The sequence below is a fragment of the Podarcis raffonei genome, chromosome 3 (genome assembly GCF_027172205.1).
Source record: "Podarcis raffonei isolate rPodRaf1 chromosome 3, rPodRaf1.pri, whole genome shotgun sequence".
Classification (NCBI taxonomy): domain Eukaryota; kingdom Metazoa; phylum Chordata; class Lepidosauria; order Squamata; family Lacertidae; genus Podarcis; species Podarcis raffonei.
In genome coordinates, this window is record NC_070604.1 from 56,468,792 (window position 1) to 56,485,005 (window position 16,214).

Below are 16,214 nucleotides of genomic sequence, written 5' to 3' on the forward strand. Positions count from 1 at the left end.
ACTAAAAGTGATCAAAACTATAAATCAACAAATTAGAATACACGAATGACATAACATTAGCTAAAGTAAAGCAACAAAATATATTGGGTGAGACTGAAGTCTGCAATCACATTACTTCTTGACTGACGTTTACTTCATTGCACATCAGGAAGGCTGTGGTTCATCATAAAACAATATGTATTGGAAGCAAAAAATTCAGATTCTAATGTCTCCCTTACAACAGATGTTAGAGGTTTCAGACTCAGATCTTAACTTTTCGCAGAGCCGTTGCAAAAAGAGCCACCCTGATGTCACAAAAATTTGGGACCAGATTTGCTTCACTGTTGCATTACAACGCACCAATGCCACTCCAAGCACTTCTTCTTATGCACATAAAGGCAGGCTTGCAACATGAAACAGAAAACCGAGAAGCTGATCAAGATTAGGCTCGAAATGGGTATTGCTGGGACACGTGGAGGTTCCTAGTAGTAAATTACAAACCTTGGCTTCTTCACCTGGATTTATGATACCTACCGTATTTTTCGCTCTATAACACGCACCAGACCATAACACGCACGTAGTTTTTAGAGGAGGAAAACAAGAAAAAAAATATTCTAAACGAAATAGTGGATATATGATTTTTGTGGTTCATGCTGTGGCCACAGACATGTGATCTGACAGTGAGTTTGGAGTAGCCCAATGCAAAAATCCTGAGGATCCATGTGGATCCATGCTTTGTAACCACGGAGGAGGGAAGGAAGGGGAACCATGGATCCTCTGCTCACGACTGCAGCAGATCCCCCCCCCCGCCACCCGCAGGCATTCGCTCCATAACACGCACAGACATTTCCCCTTACTTTCTAGGAGGAAAAAAGTGAGTGTTATGGTGCAAAAAATACGGTAGATAACATCAAATCCAGCACTTGCTTATGAAGGAAGGAGCAGCAATGTACAAAGGCATGCAGGCATTCAAAGTTTCAGAGTGGAGCTGAGTAAAACCTTTCAGGGCCTTGTGTTTTTTCAAAAGCCAATGAAAACAGCCCTCACTCCTCACTCTTGCCTGCCCCCCTCCCCCGCCTTTCCACATTGCCAGATAAACAGCAGCCCAGTAACTCAACTTTTCTCATAGCATTTCCTCTTCCTTCAGGAAAACAACAACAACAACATTATTTTATTGTTGCTCAGCCTTTTGGGGCTTTTTTGAAATATGGTCACAACCTAAGTGCGTTTATGAAATCGAACTGCAACAGTTGAGAGACCTGCCTCTAAATGGGTTTCTATTGAGAGCGTCTCCCTGCAGAGCACCATAATTCAATGTGTGGGGAACAGGTTATCTGAACTGGTCAGGCGGTGGATCTGCTTTGCTTTCGCCCTCCACCCTATTTCCTGTTACAAAGTCAGGAAACCATTACCATTAAAGCAAAAGCTACAAATATAATTTCCTTCATACTAAATGAGCTGTTTTATGACTAAGGTTAGGAGAAGGTTGTACTCCAGTAGTGCATAAAGGCCTCATTAGGAGACATAAATAATTATCGCCACCACTTTGAGGGGGGAAATGCCTGGTTAATGTGTGTGCAGCAGCATGAGGTAGTCGAATCCTGAGGTGGTGGAATGAACTCCCTTAAGGCACCACAAAGGCTTTTAATGTCCCCAAATGTAAATTGGCCCCTGCAAGAATAAAACTAGAGGCAGGTTACTAGCCCTCGCTGTTGTTCCAGTTGAAGGTAATTTTTTAAATATATCATTCTAGTTTTCAGGGAGTTTTTATAGTAGGGGGGCATTGAAAATGTAATGCCCACCTGAAGACTGAAGTAACAAAGTTTAGTTTACTACCTCAGGACTGCATCGCTTCACTCAGATACATATGCAGACCATCAGGCCTTAGCATTGGGGGACAAAAGGCTCGGTTTGCTTATCCAATGTTTTAAAATGTACAAACCGAATGCAAGCAGGGTGGCCCCAAAAAATAAAATGAAAGGGGATGAAAGAGGATACTGGTTTGCAGAAAACTGGCATGTGGTGATTTGTGGGTACAGATGCCAATTTAGGGATGATTATTATAATTAAAATAGAAATGCAACCCGTCTCACTTTAATGGGAAAGGCTGTGACCAGTGTGTCTGCTGCAACGCCAAAGCCCAACCTTTATCTTCTGGTATTTTATCATTAAACCGGACTTGGACCAGACAGCCCTTTGAGCAGAGGACCCCTTGAAACAGGACTGTCCTCTGACAGCCCTCCAGAACAGAGGAGTGCCTTCTGTAAAATATGATAGCCGGCCACCTAAAAATACAACTGTACATTCTGAACCATGTGCAGGGCAGGAGGGGACTGCTTTGCACTTTGTCACCAATATAACTTTTGATCCATAGCTTTTGTAACTCTGAAGTCAAGGTGCTCTTCAACATTCATGAGAGCTAGAGTTGTAACAAGCAGAGAAAAGAGAGAAGAAAAATCTGAATCAAATACCTTGAAATTAAAGCTGCACCTTACTTGCCTTACTAACTTCCTCTGAAGCATGTTCGGTTGTAATGCTGTTGGCAGGAAACTGTGGTGTTTTTCTGGTACAAATTGTGAGAACACATATCAAAAGAGCAAAACCACATGCTGCAGTTTGCAGGAGCAAGTCAGCACTGAGCCGTGAAAAACATCTCTGTCTCCACTTTGCTTGCACTTCACAAAACCTAAAAAGGCACACAAAAAGAGACCACTGATATCACAACCTGCTGTCAGTTGGGTGAAAATTTGCACTGTTAATGGGCATCTACTCGGGAGGATTAGCACTTACACTAATCTCTAGGAGATCTACTTATGAAAGTCATCATATACTTACTGAGTGCTGTTAAGTACTGTGTAAATAACCTGTCTTATCTGAGAATTTCCATGTTTGCTAGAAGAGACACTGCATTTTAAATAAAATATTAGGCTATCTATCCTACATCAGTTCTGCAGAGCCAGATAAGTTGCTGACCTTTAGAAGACTTGGTCAAGCCACAATCTTCAAACTAAAGTGTGACTTCACATAGTACAGTATTTTAAAAGGTATTTGCACTGCTTTTTTCTGGGGAAAAAATGTTTAGGGGTACTCTCATTATCCTACTCATATTGAAATACTGCCCCTCAATGAAGCCAAACTTAGATTCACAAAATGTTTAGGGGTATGCATCCCCCTGCATCCCCCCAGAAAGGGGGAAGGCTGTGACCCGTGTGTCTGCTGGGTATTTGTACATAGTATGTCCCAGGAAGGAACACATTTAAATGGAAGAGACATGTCTGCAGTTGCCTGACCTGTGGTTGGCTGTGTGCCTCCAGACACCCGATTGGGAAAGACAGTGGTCATAACTCTATTCTGTACCCTTGGAAGTGGCCCAAGCCACATAGCTTTCTTCTGTGATTCACAACATTCTTGCAGATCTGTGCTTTCTGTTTATTTAAGCAATTTTCATAGGAACACAGGAATCTGCTAAATGAGGCTATTAATTTAGCTCTCCAGGTTTTCAGGCTGATGCCTTTCCTAGTCCTACTGGGAGATGGCGGGACTAAGAATATAAGAAGAGCCCTGCTGAATCTGACCAAAGGCCCACCTAGTCCAGACATCCTGTTCTCAGTGACCCATCAGACACCTATGGGAAGCCCATAAGCAGGATATGAGTGTAGCAGCAAGCCCCAGCAACTGGCATTCAGAGGCATGCCACCACCAACACCAGAGCTGGTGCACAACCTCCTTGTACACTAGTAGTGCGGAAAGAGGGCGGTAAATTGCAGTTCCACTCCATGTGGAATTCCGCCCAGCTGATATGTAGAAGGTCTCATCACTTGGCCATTAAACAGGCATAACAGATGGAGTTTTCTTCTGCTAAAGCAGGCATGGGGAACCTTTTCAATGAGTGCATTTGACCAACAGCTGTGCCTTTTAACCATTGCACAGCAGGCCACATTCCAGTTATGCAACAGGCAGAGGTTTCTACACCCACCCTCTGTCCAGACAAGTGAGAGGCATCGCAGTTGAAAGACACATCCCAGCCAGGTAAAAGCACCTGACCAGATTGCAGAGCAGAGCTGGGGAAGAGGAGTGATCTGGGCAGAGTCCCAGATAGGACCGGAAAAGAGACCCCTGCCTAGCTGAAACCCTGGAGGGCTGTTGCCAGTCAGTGCTGAGCTAGATGGACCAACGATCTGACTCAATATAAAGCAGCTTCCTATGTAAATAATGGTGATAATAATATGCACACAGAAGTTTTGGAAGATATGTAGAAGCATTCAAATACACCCAGAGTGGGCTTAATAAGCTAGAAAACCCAAATTCCCATTCCGGGAAGTTAGTAAGCAATAGGCAACAGATAGACAGCATGGCTTTTAGAAAAGGTGACGAGGTCACTGAAAAGTAAACACTGATTTCAATAGGATACTATACCATGCTTGACTTTCATGAGACACATACTTTTACCCATTACTGAGTGGGGAGCCCGATGAACTTTCCAGGTAGTGTAAAGGACCAAAGAGACATTCTTATAGCTGTGGGACACACCATATTTACACACCCTTTCCAAAGACTGTGCTGTACATTTGGCTTCCTGCCTCCACGTGATAATTTGTACAAACAGATGCTCACCGTGGATTGCTTTAATAGGTGCTAATTGTACAGATAGCACCCCAGATGCTTAGAAAGCCATCCTAGTTCCATTATGTTAATAGTGGAATTGTGCAACATGACCCTTTGCATAATGGAAAACACTTGGATTCCCATTCTGTGCAGAACAAGGCACGCCTAAGCCCACTGTAACCAACAATCTAATAGTTTAGGATTGTGGCCTAGGAATCCAAAGCAATCCAGAGGTTTGAAAAAGAAATATTTAAACCCATGCAAAAAAGTGTCAACATCACACTCTGCTCACATTCACATTTTCCATAGTGAGGAAAGGAAACTAGGTAGGGCAGGGTTGGACCTGGCCCACAGCACAGATGGAACACAGAATGCAATTCTATCCAGCACATTGCTGACAATTTGTTTGCGGGATCCCAGGCTCAGCCAGCTGTACTTATGGCAATCCACTATAGCCTGTGTCTAACATCGTATAAATTATCAGAGAATAGATGGTTCCTCTGGATGATGAGTGCTAAAGTAAAATAAATATAATTTTGTCCAGGAGGTAATATTACCTCTGGGACAGGTCAGGACTTCATGGCCACCATGACAACCTTACAGCTGTCCTAAGATGCCATTGGCCTATTGGCCTGATGGGTGATGTGGCACCCTGGTTTTCTTGACCAGGCAGGAATAAATGTCATCTGAAAGTGGAGGATATTAACATCAGTCCCATGTCATGGTCAAATCACCTCCTGTTGAATTTTAGGCTTTCAGCAGTGCCCCCCCCCTCTGCAGAAGCAGGGGACCTATTAAGGTGGTCCACTCTCAGAGGTTGATGGATTCAACTAGTTTCCAGATGGATAGATATTTCAGCTAATATGACTGGCACTTCTGTTGAAACTCTGGCCAATGTATGGAATATACAGTCCAGGCTCCCTTGGATGAAACCAATTTTCTAGATCCATTTCAATTGGGGTTCTGAGAATGTAGAATACATTGCTGCAAATATATATATATTAAAAATTCAGAAATATAGGAAAATAAATAGGAACCATCCTAGGAACCAATAACACATCATAAGTTACAGCACAAAGGGAACTTCATAAGCAACTTAGTAGTTTCCACTATCTAGGAACATATGATATTCAGACTATTCAACACTATTTTCATCACTCTCTGAAAAGCGCCAACATTCCTGTCATCAATGATGGGATTTTCTATTCAACCACACCTATTTATTATCTGTATAGCAACTAATGCAAATGTGACAAGAACAGAAAGGAATTGGGCATTAACTTCTCTGCCGATTAGATTTTGTGCTGCCTTATTTTGTTCCAATTGCATCTTATTGAACAAAAAGGAAGGAATGCCAATACATTGTTGATAAGCAATTGTTTAAAGTGCTATGCCCAGTTTTTATGGTGAGTATTTAAGTTGCGTATGGGAAATGAAAATCAATAGCTGAGCAATGAGGCATGCAGGCTGGAGAGATGTGAGTGGAAATGGAGTATTGGTTGGAAGAAATTTAGAGACTATTTGCAGAAACATTGTAAAATTAATGAATGTTAAAATGATGTTGGATTGAAATCAAGCGGCCTTAGCAACAAGGTTAATAAGAATATGTAAAAATGGATTGATAACGGATGAAAATATAAAGTTATAATATGTTGAGATATAGAGTTAAGATAAAAGAAAGAGGGTAAGGATTTGCTGAATTAACCATGTGAACGGGAATACAAAAAAGGGAGGTGTGAGGAGGTCAGGGAAATAAGCAAACGAAATTTAAGATATGAAAAAATTGATTTGTTTTTAATTATTTTTTATCTTTTTCTGTACTTTTTATTTTTTTTCTATGTATTTTTGTATTTTTTGTATTTTTTTCTTTTTTCTGCTTTCTTTTTATTTTGTAATTTTCTTCTTTTTGTAAAACTTCAATAAATATCTTTTTTTTTAAAAAAGGAAATGGAGTATTGGTGTTAAGCAGTACTAACAGGGCTTATAATTTACGGTTGAATTTGGTTTTCTTTCTTTTGGAATCAGAAAAATAAGCTGGCACATTTTCAGCCCCTTTATTTATCATTTGGTATTTAAGACAAATATATAGGGACTGTATAAACAACCCCAGCTTTTTATTAAAAATGCCACAATTTGTTTTTCTATTCTTGAACCTGGGAACTTATGCACATAAAGCAGGTGCTCTGCTACTGAACTATGGCCCCAACCCCTGCGTCCAGTGGGGCTTACTCCTTGTAGGATTCAGTATTAAAATATGCTTTAGCTCCATATCTGACAACACTTACATTGGCCAATGCATCTGACCACCTTTACAGGGCTGCTTGAGTAGAAACCATCTGGTGTGGTGATTGTGGAAACTATTCCATTTCCCCTAGAGAAACAGTTGTGGAGGCTGGGCAGTAGGATCAATGGGTTTATAGGCTAATCCAGTTTAGCAAATCCTGTGAAATGCTACATTCATGGTGTGTGTGTATTTGTGTGTGTGTGTGTGAATAATAAAACAAACCTCTTCTGAATATCACTGAGGAGACCACTAGTGATAGATCCACTGGAGAGTCAAACAATTAAAATGCAGAGGTTTCAGGATGCATGTAACCAAACAGCCTACATATTAATAATGAGCAGAAAAGGCAAAAGCAAACAAAATGGAATAAGTGGAGGGGTGGAGTGAAGTGGGTGCAGGAGGGGGACAATCCCTCCATAAGCCACTGCCACAACAAACAATATACATATCCCCAAAGATGCATACTAAAGAGAAGGGCACAATACTTTTCTTCCATTGCAAAGACTGTCCTTGAGCCCAGCTCCCCATGGGGTGACTTAGAAGCTTTTGAAAGGGAGTTTTAAAAAAATGAACGGGAAATAGGTTTCATTTGAATATCTATTTAAAAAACTGTATTGAAGTCAGTTTATAGACAGCCCCATAAAGCTGTCTGTCAAGCGGCGACCCAATCTGGGTGAGAAATCTGTTCAATTAAAAAGGAAAGATCACTCCAGATGGAATTGGCTGGATGAACAGCCAGCTACTCAGAGATAGGATTCTCTCTTCAAAGGAGAGATACCAGGAGCGCAACAAAAATGTATAAAAATGCAAGTGCCAACAATTTCTGGGTTATTTTGTTTGGGTTTTGTCTGAAGTCATGACAGGTTTCTCAGCCACCTGAGCCTCATTATTCTCAGGAGAAGGAATGGCCCTCAACACACCAGCCTCTACAAAAAAGAGGCCTGACTGGCTAATTTGATATTTCTCCACCATTAATATTAATCTTTTCACTCAAGTGACACCAAATGCGACCTGTCAGATTTACCTCCCCTGCTGCTTTCTGTTTTGGTTTGAGAAAGTCAGGCTGAAATGGCAGCTTTAGCTGATGCAATTCGCAGATCATTGCCATTCAGAAGCAGCTTTTGTGTAATGAGATTGGAAAGTCAGGCCATCTAGCCTTAACCACTGCAGAGGGCTACTGATTTCCTAGAGAACCTGAGTTGGTATCAGCCTTCAGTTGGTGTTTTTTTTGTCAGCCAATTCTATAAGCATACAAATTTAAAAGGTAATGAAATGGGATTCAAAATTTAAAGGACAGTAAAATGAGTGGCACATTTTCATCTCCCAAGATGGAGCCAGAATGAAACCATTTCAGTATGAATTCATTATCCAAAATGAAGTTGTCACACAAATCAGTAGAGGACTGCATCTGGATTGTGAAACTAAAGTCTAATATGAGGAGACATTCAGCATGTCTGGTCTTCCAGTTGCTGTTTGGACATTCCCCGACCACCTACCTTGTTGTCTGAGACTGATGGGATAACATCTGGATAGTCACAAGTCCCTCATCTCAGGCTTAGGAAACACGCCCAACCAGGAGGTTGTTGTCTCAGAAAAACAACAGGGACAACTGGACAAGATACAACTAAGTCAAGTGCCACCTAGTGACTAAATTATATAATGACAGACACCCCGATTACAAATTGATTTCTGTACATGATTTCTGTTCAGGATGCATGACAGCAGAAAGTAGCTTTTCATATGGGCCTTGACAGGTGTCTACAAAAACATACAATATTTTGCAACTGATCAGGCAGGACTATTACAGGAACCCAATGCATGCTTCCTCAGAAGTAAGGCTTTGCCTAAGGCAGCTTCCTACCTAATTACAGTAATCTGATTAGGATTGCAGCTCTACAGAATGACCCCATTTAGTTGAGTATGGTTGCATTACCTGGGAGTAAGCCCATGGAACTCAGTGGGGCTTCTGAGAAGACATATATAGGACTGCACTGTAAGGCAAGCCAGCACCTATTTGGATACAAAGCAGAATTTACTTTGAAGTAAACATTTATAGGAGGATTAACACGGCCAGTTCCACTAGGATGCAAGATATACCGTATTTCTATATTCAACAGACGTAGCTTAAGGGGAAAGCTCTTGGCTGTTGCAGCTGGAGAAAAAAATACTGACATTGCTAGGTAACTAAAAGTGATACATCTCTTGTGCTTTCTATGAACACATGCTCACTACGCGCAGGTGTGTGTAGCATTTCAATATTTATCCAGTGTAAATCTGACACACACACAATATTACATTCTTACTAAACATTCCTTCATATTGCTTAAAACCCCCCAATCCTGAATCAACAATTCAAGGAGGGGAATGTGTGTTTCCTGTACATATAGTACATGCTAAAACCAGTGAAGGGCAAAACTAAAATGAAAGAGAATGACTGAATCGCCAAGAGTAATAGGAGAATATCAAGGCTTGGGAAGATGACATAAGGCAGGAAGACAGGAAAAGGTTGTGCGGTTACTACCCGCATGCAAATCAATCCCTTTGTCAATGTCTGCAGCACATCTCTTTGAAGGATGAGTCACTGATTGAGTCATAGGTAAGTATACTTAATTGATTTGATAAGGGTGAGTGGGTGGGAAATGGAACTGGGGGATTATATTTATATTTTGTACAGTTTATGACTAGCTAGCAAAGAGTTCCAGCTCCAGGTTAGTCATTTGCTACAGAGAAGCAAACTGAATTCGACATTCAGAGTAAAAAAATATAAGAACAATAATGGGGATTAGCAAAATTAGAAAATTGCCAGTTTTGAAAAAAATGCCAAGAAAGAGAGAGATTTGGAGCTGTATAAGCTTTATCTAAAGTCCTTCTGCAATATATTGGCATGAAGAAGGCATATGCACACACGGGGGGGGGGTAGAGAGAAGGAGAGGGAGAGAAATATTTATCAGGGGTGTGTGACTGCAAATTGATGAACTGGGGTCTTGATTCTGAATTTCAACATGTAACAGGAATGTTGAAAGCACTGCTGGAATAACCATGAAATAGGATAGCCCTTGAAGTAGTTCTGTGGCAAAATCTGAAGTTATATTACAATTGAAAGTAGTTGACTTGTATTATAGCAGGATATATGAAATATACATTTATGGAATTTAAGGCAGCAATATACTTACCTAGGAATGAGTCACACTAAATTAAGTGTGGCTTACTTCCAACTAGATATGTATAGGATCACACTATAAGTTTACGTATGAAAAAGCAACATTGAATTCCAAATTATACTCTAAAGATGCAGCAACTGTGAAGTAAATTAAGCAATCTTTCATCCTTAACTTTGGACTTAAGAGCTTTGATTTCCGCTAGTACTGGATACATTAATATAGTTAATCATTAGATTAATCAAAGATAGCTTTAATTGCAGATTAATACTTGCCATTAATTGCATGTTGGAACAGAAAACAAAGAAAACTCAGTTCTTCTGAGAGGCATGCCATGCATACATGTCACAGAGGCCCTGGAACCTGCATCAAATTTGACTTTTAAACAATTCCCTCTCCCAGTTTGTCTGTTCAAAAATGAGGTGTTATTCCCTACCCGCTCCCAATGGCAAAATTAGGGCTTTTCTATTAATAATTTGAAGAACGACAGGCTACTGAAGTAGACAATGCTCAGCTGAGGTATATGTACAACGTATACCCAAATATTCCACAGGACAAAAGGGTCTTGAACTTCTTGCATCTCATTCTATTGTGATATGGAATAAAGAAAATTTCTCATGACATTGAAGCAATTTTGATTCCCCGTCTATTGCGAAACCAAATGAAGAATATTATTTATTTCAAAATTGAGAAAGAAAATCTTAAAGAGGAGCAGTTGGATTTTATTTGTCAGGCTGTAAATTATTGGCCAAGGTTGCAGGTTTGATCTCCGTAAGGGACAGCTGAATATTTCTACATTGCAGGGGGTTGAAACAGATCATCCTCAGAGTCCCGTCCATTCTATGATTCATATACTTGGGGCTGGTTCATACCAATACAGTGGGTATATGTATTGGATTTGAATGGATTTTCATGGAGTTTGACGGGACCCCCAAGGGAGCTTCCCTTAACTTGCTTTCCCCCCCCCAAATATTTTATTGGTTTTTTCACAAACATAAATAAAACTTGATCTTTTACAATCATCATATTATATCATCTTATTTACACTGCATGAGTTCGCGGGTTCCTGTCTCCGCTCCTCCACATGCAGCTGCTGGGTGACCTTGGGCTAGTCACACTTCTTTGAAGTCTCTCAGCCCCACTCACCTCACAGAGTGTTTGTTGTGGGGGAGGAAGGGAAAGGAGAATGTTAACCACTTTGAGACTCCTTCAGGTAGTGATAAAGCAGGATATCAAATCCAAACTACTACTACTACTACTACTACTACTACTACTACTCTTCTTCTTCTTCTTCTTCTTCTTCTTCTTCTTCTTCCTCCTTCCCTGCTTCGGTTTTATTAGTTTATATCTTCTCTCCCTTAACTTGCTGATACTTCTTCCTTGGGTGCAGATGGTGTTGTTTTAGCTACATAAGGATCAGCACCCAGAGAACTGAGTTTGTTGTTGTTTTGAGTTGCTGTCACAATGGATAGAGTAGCCTGTGAAGCCAACATCAAAAATCAAAGACAAGCTTTCTGCACGCAAGTGATTTCTCTTGATTGGAACCTAATGGGTTAATAACTGCATGTTGAAAAACCTTGAGGTGGCTAAAATGCTGGGCAGCTGCAGACATGCTCCACCAGAGGCATTAAAGCTTAGTACTTCCTTAAGATGCACAATAGACGATGCACACTATAAATCAACCTGCACTTATTATGTCAGCTCAGGTTTGATTCTGCTTTTCAGTTTGTATTGGGGAAAACCGAGATCTATCTGGAAGAAGACTATTTACTAACCTCCTGCCAGAGGCACTAAGGAGATACTTACTTATGAAAAGAAGTGATTTTGCTTTCGCTTGGGTGAACATCAGCACAATGGTATGCTGCTTGCTAAAGGCTTTTAGTTTAAAAATACCTAAAGCAAAAATGGTAGAAAAGTGAGTGGTCTAGAAAGGGTCAATTTAACACAAAGGGCCTTTCTCCAGAAATGTAGAGATTAACATCATGCCAGAAGCAAAGTTCAAATATATTACTGTTGCTTGAATGGTGCTTTGGCTGTAGTTTCCTTCTCTGAGTCACAATTTCCAGCAACTTTATCAAACTACAGTTCCCAGGATTCTTTGGGGGAAGCCATGTGCTATAATGTGCATTGTATATGCATTAAATATTTGTTGTAGATCTGCCCAGTATTAGTTGTGGTTTGCTTTCTGACTCTATATGACTTCCCAACTTACTTGTCTATTTTTATTTTTCACACAGAGAGACACCTAGGTGACATTACCTCCAGCCATGCTGGGGGCAGGGTGATGGTGAAGAAAAACATTCCCTCTTTTCAACAAGGCTTGTTCTTCTGTGTTTGGTTACTGTATCTTTAGCAATACCTTTCACCAGTTTTTCCAGGAAATAGGTTAAGCTAGCCAGCCTGCAATTTCTAGAACTCCGCTGGATCAAGTTATGGGCAAGTTATGGACAAATTACATATTTTTGTTAGAAGATTAACTATTTCACAATTCCTACCCACAACTCTTGGATGAATGCCATTGAGGTCTGGTGATTTGTCAGTTTTTATTTCGTCAATAAGGCCTAGAACTTTGTCACAACTATTTCCTTCAATTCCTCACTCTCTCCTAGAGTTAATTCAGGCTCGGGAATCCTCCCTATATCTTCTGCTGTGAAGATAAAGGGAAATAATTGATTCAGCTTCTCTGCAATCTTCTTTTCCTCTGTTTGCAGATCTTTGATTCCTGTGTCACCAAGGTCCAACTGCCTCCCTAGACAGTCTCTTGCTACTAAGGCATTTAAATATGTTGGTGATGGTGGCCGTTATGCTTTTAGCAATGTGCACCTCAAATTCCTTTTTAGCATACTTTCTTGTCTGTGTGCATTTTCCTTTGCAAAGTTTGTCTTCCTTTTTGTTCTCATTATTTTGAAAGAAGTGTCTGTGAACCTGGGAGTTTTGAGGATGTTCAGAAACTGAACTAAATCTCAGAGTGTCACCTGCAGTAGCTTCTCTGACCCTCTTGTTAACCACAGTGGCATCCCCCTGGCCCCAGTGGTACATTCCCTGATCTTCCATATGTACTCCAGTTGAGCTTGGAATATTGTATTTTTAAAGCATTTTGGAAAGATTAGACCCTCTTGACTTTGCCTTTTGACTTCCTTTTTACCAATCCCTTTATTCTGGGGAAGGGAAACTGTATTTTTAGCAATACCTTTCACCAGTTTGAAGTTGAATGTGATGACCATCTTGCATGTTCTTGGCAATTGGCATTTTACATATATATTTAATTTAATAGCACTGTGCTCACTGTTCCCAATTGTTTCAGGAGCACTTACAACTCACACCACATTCTGGGCACCACGTACAAGCTCAGATATCTAGCTTGAATGGCCTGTGGTTTCTCTTTTGGGCTTCTACAGGTCTTTGTATCACTTGTACTGTTTGCAATAAGATAGCTGTCTGGGAAGAGCTTTTCAGTGCCCTTCCTGCATTTCAACGTTTTTTTCATCCTCCTTCTCCTCCAGTCTTGGGGAGTGGGAATTCATCAAGGTCCACAGTGACGTGAATACAAGGAGAACTGAAAGTGATCCGATGTTGGAGAAAGTGCCTCAGATTTACTTGCCTCAGCACTTTCTGCTCCTCCAGCACGAAGGATCTTCTTACATAGGCAGAAGCAAAATAAATGTTCAATGACACTTTCTCCTTGGACAAAGCAGACAAAGGGAGGCAGTGTGAGGGAATCCTTTTTTCCTTTCCTTTCCTAAGTGGCTTTACTTGAAGGAATCCAAGTTCAGCTAATTAGTATGCTTGATTAGAAGGCAAGGACCAGGACCCTTTCCAGAACTTACACAAGGAGTCGTCGTATACTTGCCCATAGGAAGCTGCAATATGCATTGTTCCATGTAACTCAGTACTGCCTACAATGAATGGCAGCATCAGTCCAAGTTTTTAGATGGGGGACATTTTCATCCAATCCCAATGCCGGGGATTATACCTGGGACCTTTTGCACATGCTCAACCTCTGAGCCACGTCCCTTCTATCTAGTCCAGTATTGTCTACAGATGGCTGGCAGCTGCTTTCAAGGTGAGGGTCTTACCCAGAAGCCTGTGTGAGGTGAGTGGTGGTGGGGACAGCAGGGCTGGGGAAGGAAATGGCAGGAGAAATGGTGGCTGCCTTCTCTTCTGCTGCAACGGCAGAATTGAAAGCATATGAATGTTCTTTGGCTTGCAACCTTGTCTCCAGAGGAGACGAAATAAAATATGCAGGCAGCTATGCATGCATTACCTGCATTATTAACACAGTTGCCTGCCTCTATTAAGCTAGAGAAACAAGAATAACTATCCAGATGATGACTGAAGACATCCCTTGCCAACCTGGTGCCATCGAGATGTTTTGGAGTCGACATGCCAGCTGGGACAGATGGAAGTTGCAATGTAAAAATCAGGGAGGCTGGCAAAGCCTGATCTGTGAATTCTTGGTGAAGGGTACTGGAAGTCATTTCCCCCTCAAAGCCAAGTGGGATGCTGCATGAGCGCCCTGTGGTTGCCAACTTTTCAACTGGCTCCATTTGGTGTGCCTTTCACTACTGATTTGCAGACCTTAGCAGGTGGAGCAATGCTCCATGCTGTGAAAAGGCTTCAACTACTGGCTCCTGCTTATCAAATGACTCTTAAGAAGTCATCCCTGCTGGGCAGGGCCCCAGCTCAGTGGTGAAGCACCCGCTTTGCATGCTGAATGTTCCAGGTTCATTTCCCCAGGCTGAGAATGCTGCCTGCGTGGAACCCCGAAGAACCACAGAATTGAAAGGGACTCCAAGGGTCAGGCCAGTCAGTGTAGACAACACTGAGCTAGACAGACTGGTGTTCTGACGTTATAATGACTACATCCTAAAGGCTCCCTCCCCCGCCCCCCGCAGCTGCCCAATCAAGTGGCGACCCAGGAAACACATGATCCTTTTTACAACACAGTGGCAGCAAAACAAAGGCAACAGCGCCTTCTTCCTTCCAAGGGTGGTGAACCTCAGGCCCGGTAGTGGTCCGTTGCTGGGTTGCAATGCATCCTTGAACTGTGACAGTGCCTCTTGCCTTTCCTGGATGGGAATGGAGAGGATCTCTGTGTTCAGAAACCTCAGGCTTGCATGCGGCTGGAATGTGGTCTATTTGTACAAAAGTAAGAATCATACCAAGGGACATGGGTGGCGCTGTGGGTTAAACCGCAGAACCTAGGACTTGCCGATCAGAAGGTCGGCAGTTCGAATCCCTGCAGTGGGGTGAGCTCCCGTTGCTCGGTCCCTGCTCCTGCCAACCTAGCAGTTTGAAAGCACGTCAAAGTGCAAGTAGATAAATAGGTACCACTCCGGCGGGAAGGTAAACGGCGTTTCCGTGCGCTGCTCTGGTTTGCCAGAAGCGGCTTAGTCATGCTGTCCACATGAGCCGGAAGGTGTCTGTGGACAAATGCCGGCTCCCTCGGCCAATAAAGCGAGATGAACGCCGCAACCCCAGCGTCGGTAACGACTGGACCTAATGGTCAGGGGTCCCTTTACCTTTACCTTTAAGAATCACACCCAGTTGTTTCACCCACTTTCTGCCTCTTGCCCTGCCCACCGCTGCCACGCAACCCCTGCTAAAAACATTTTTGTTTGGATAAACCTAACCAGATATGTAGAATGTTGGCATGTGCTTTTATCTTATCAATGACTTTAATTATTTTTGAATGTCTTAAAATAGCTGCTTTTAACTCTTTTTTTTTTACTGATAATTTTATCGTTCTATTCTTTTTGTATACCGTTTTAAGGTTTGTAAAAACAAACAAAACAAAAAAACCCAAGCGGTATATAAATTTTACGATATAATTTTTTAAAATATGATTTTTTATTTATTTCCTGCCTTTCACCCAAAGGTCCCAGGGTGAGTTACAGCATTAAAACCCAATATTAAAAGCAAACTTTTAAAACAACTTTCTTTAAAAATGTGCAAATTATTTTCTTTCTTTTTTGCACAGCAAAATGTTCCAGCTAGAAAATGCTTGAAAATGTTCAAGTGATACTTGTGAGCATGCTCAATATGATATCCAGCTTGGACCAACAGCAGAAAACAGTGGGGGGGGGCGGGGTCTGCCTCACCTGTCTGGCTTGTGGACTACCTGATGGGCCACTGTAGGGAGCAGGATGCTGCACTAGGAAGCCTGTTGGGATGGTCCAGCAGGGTTC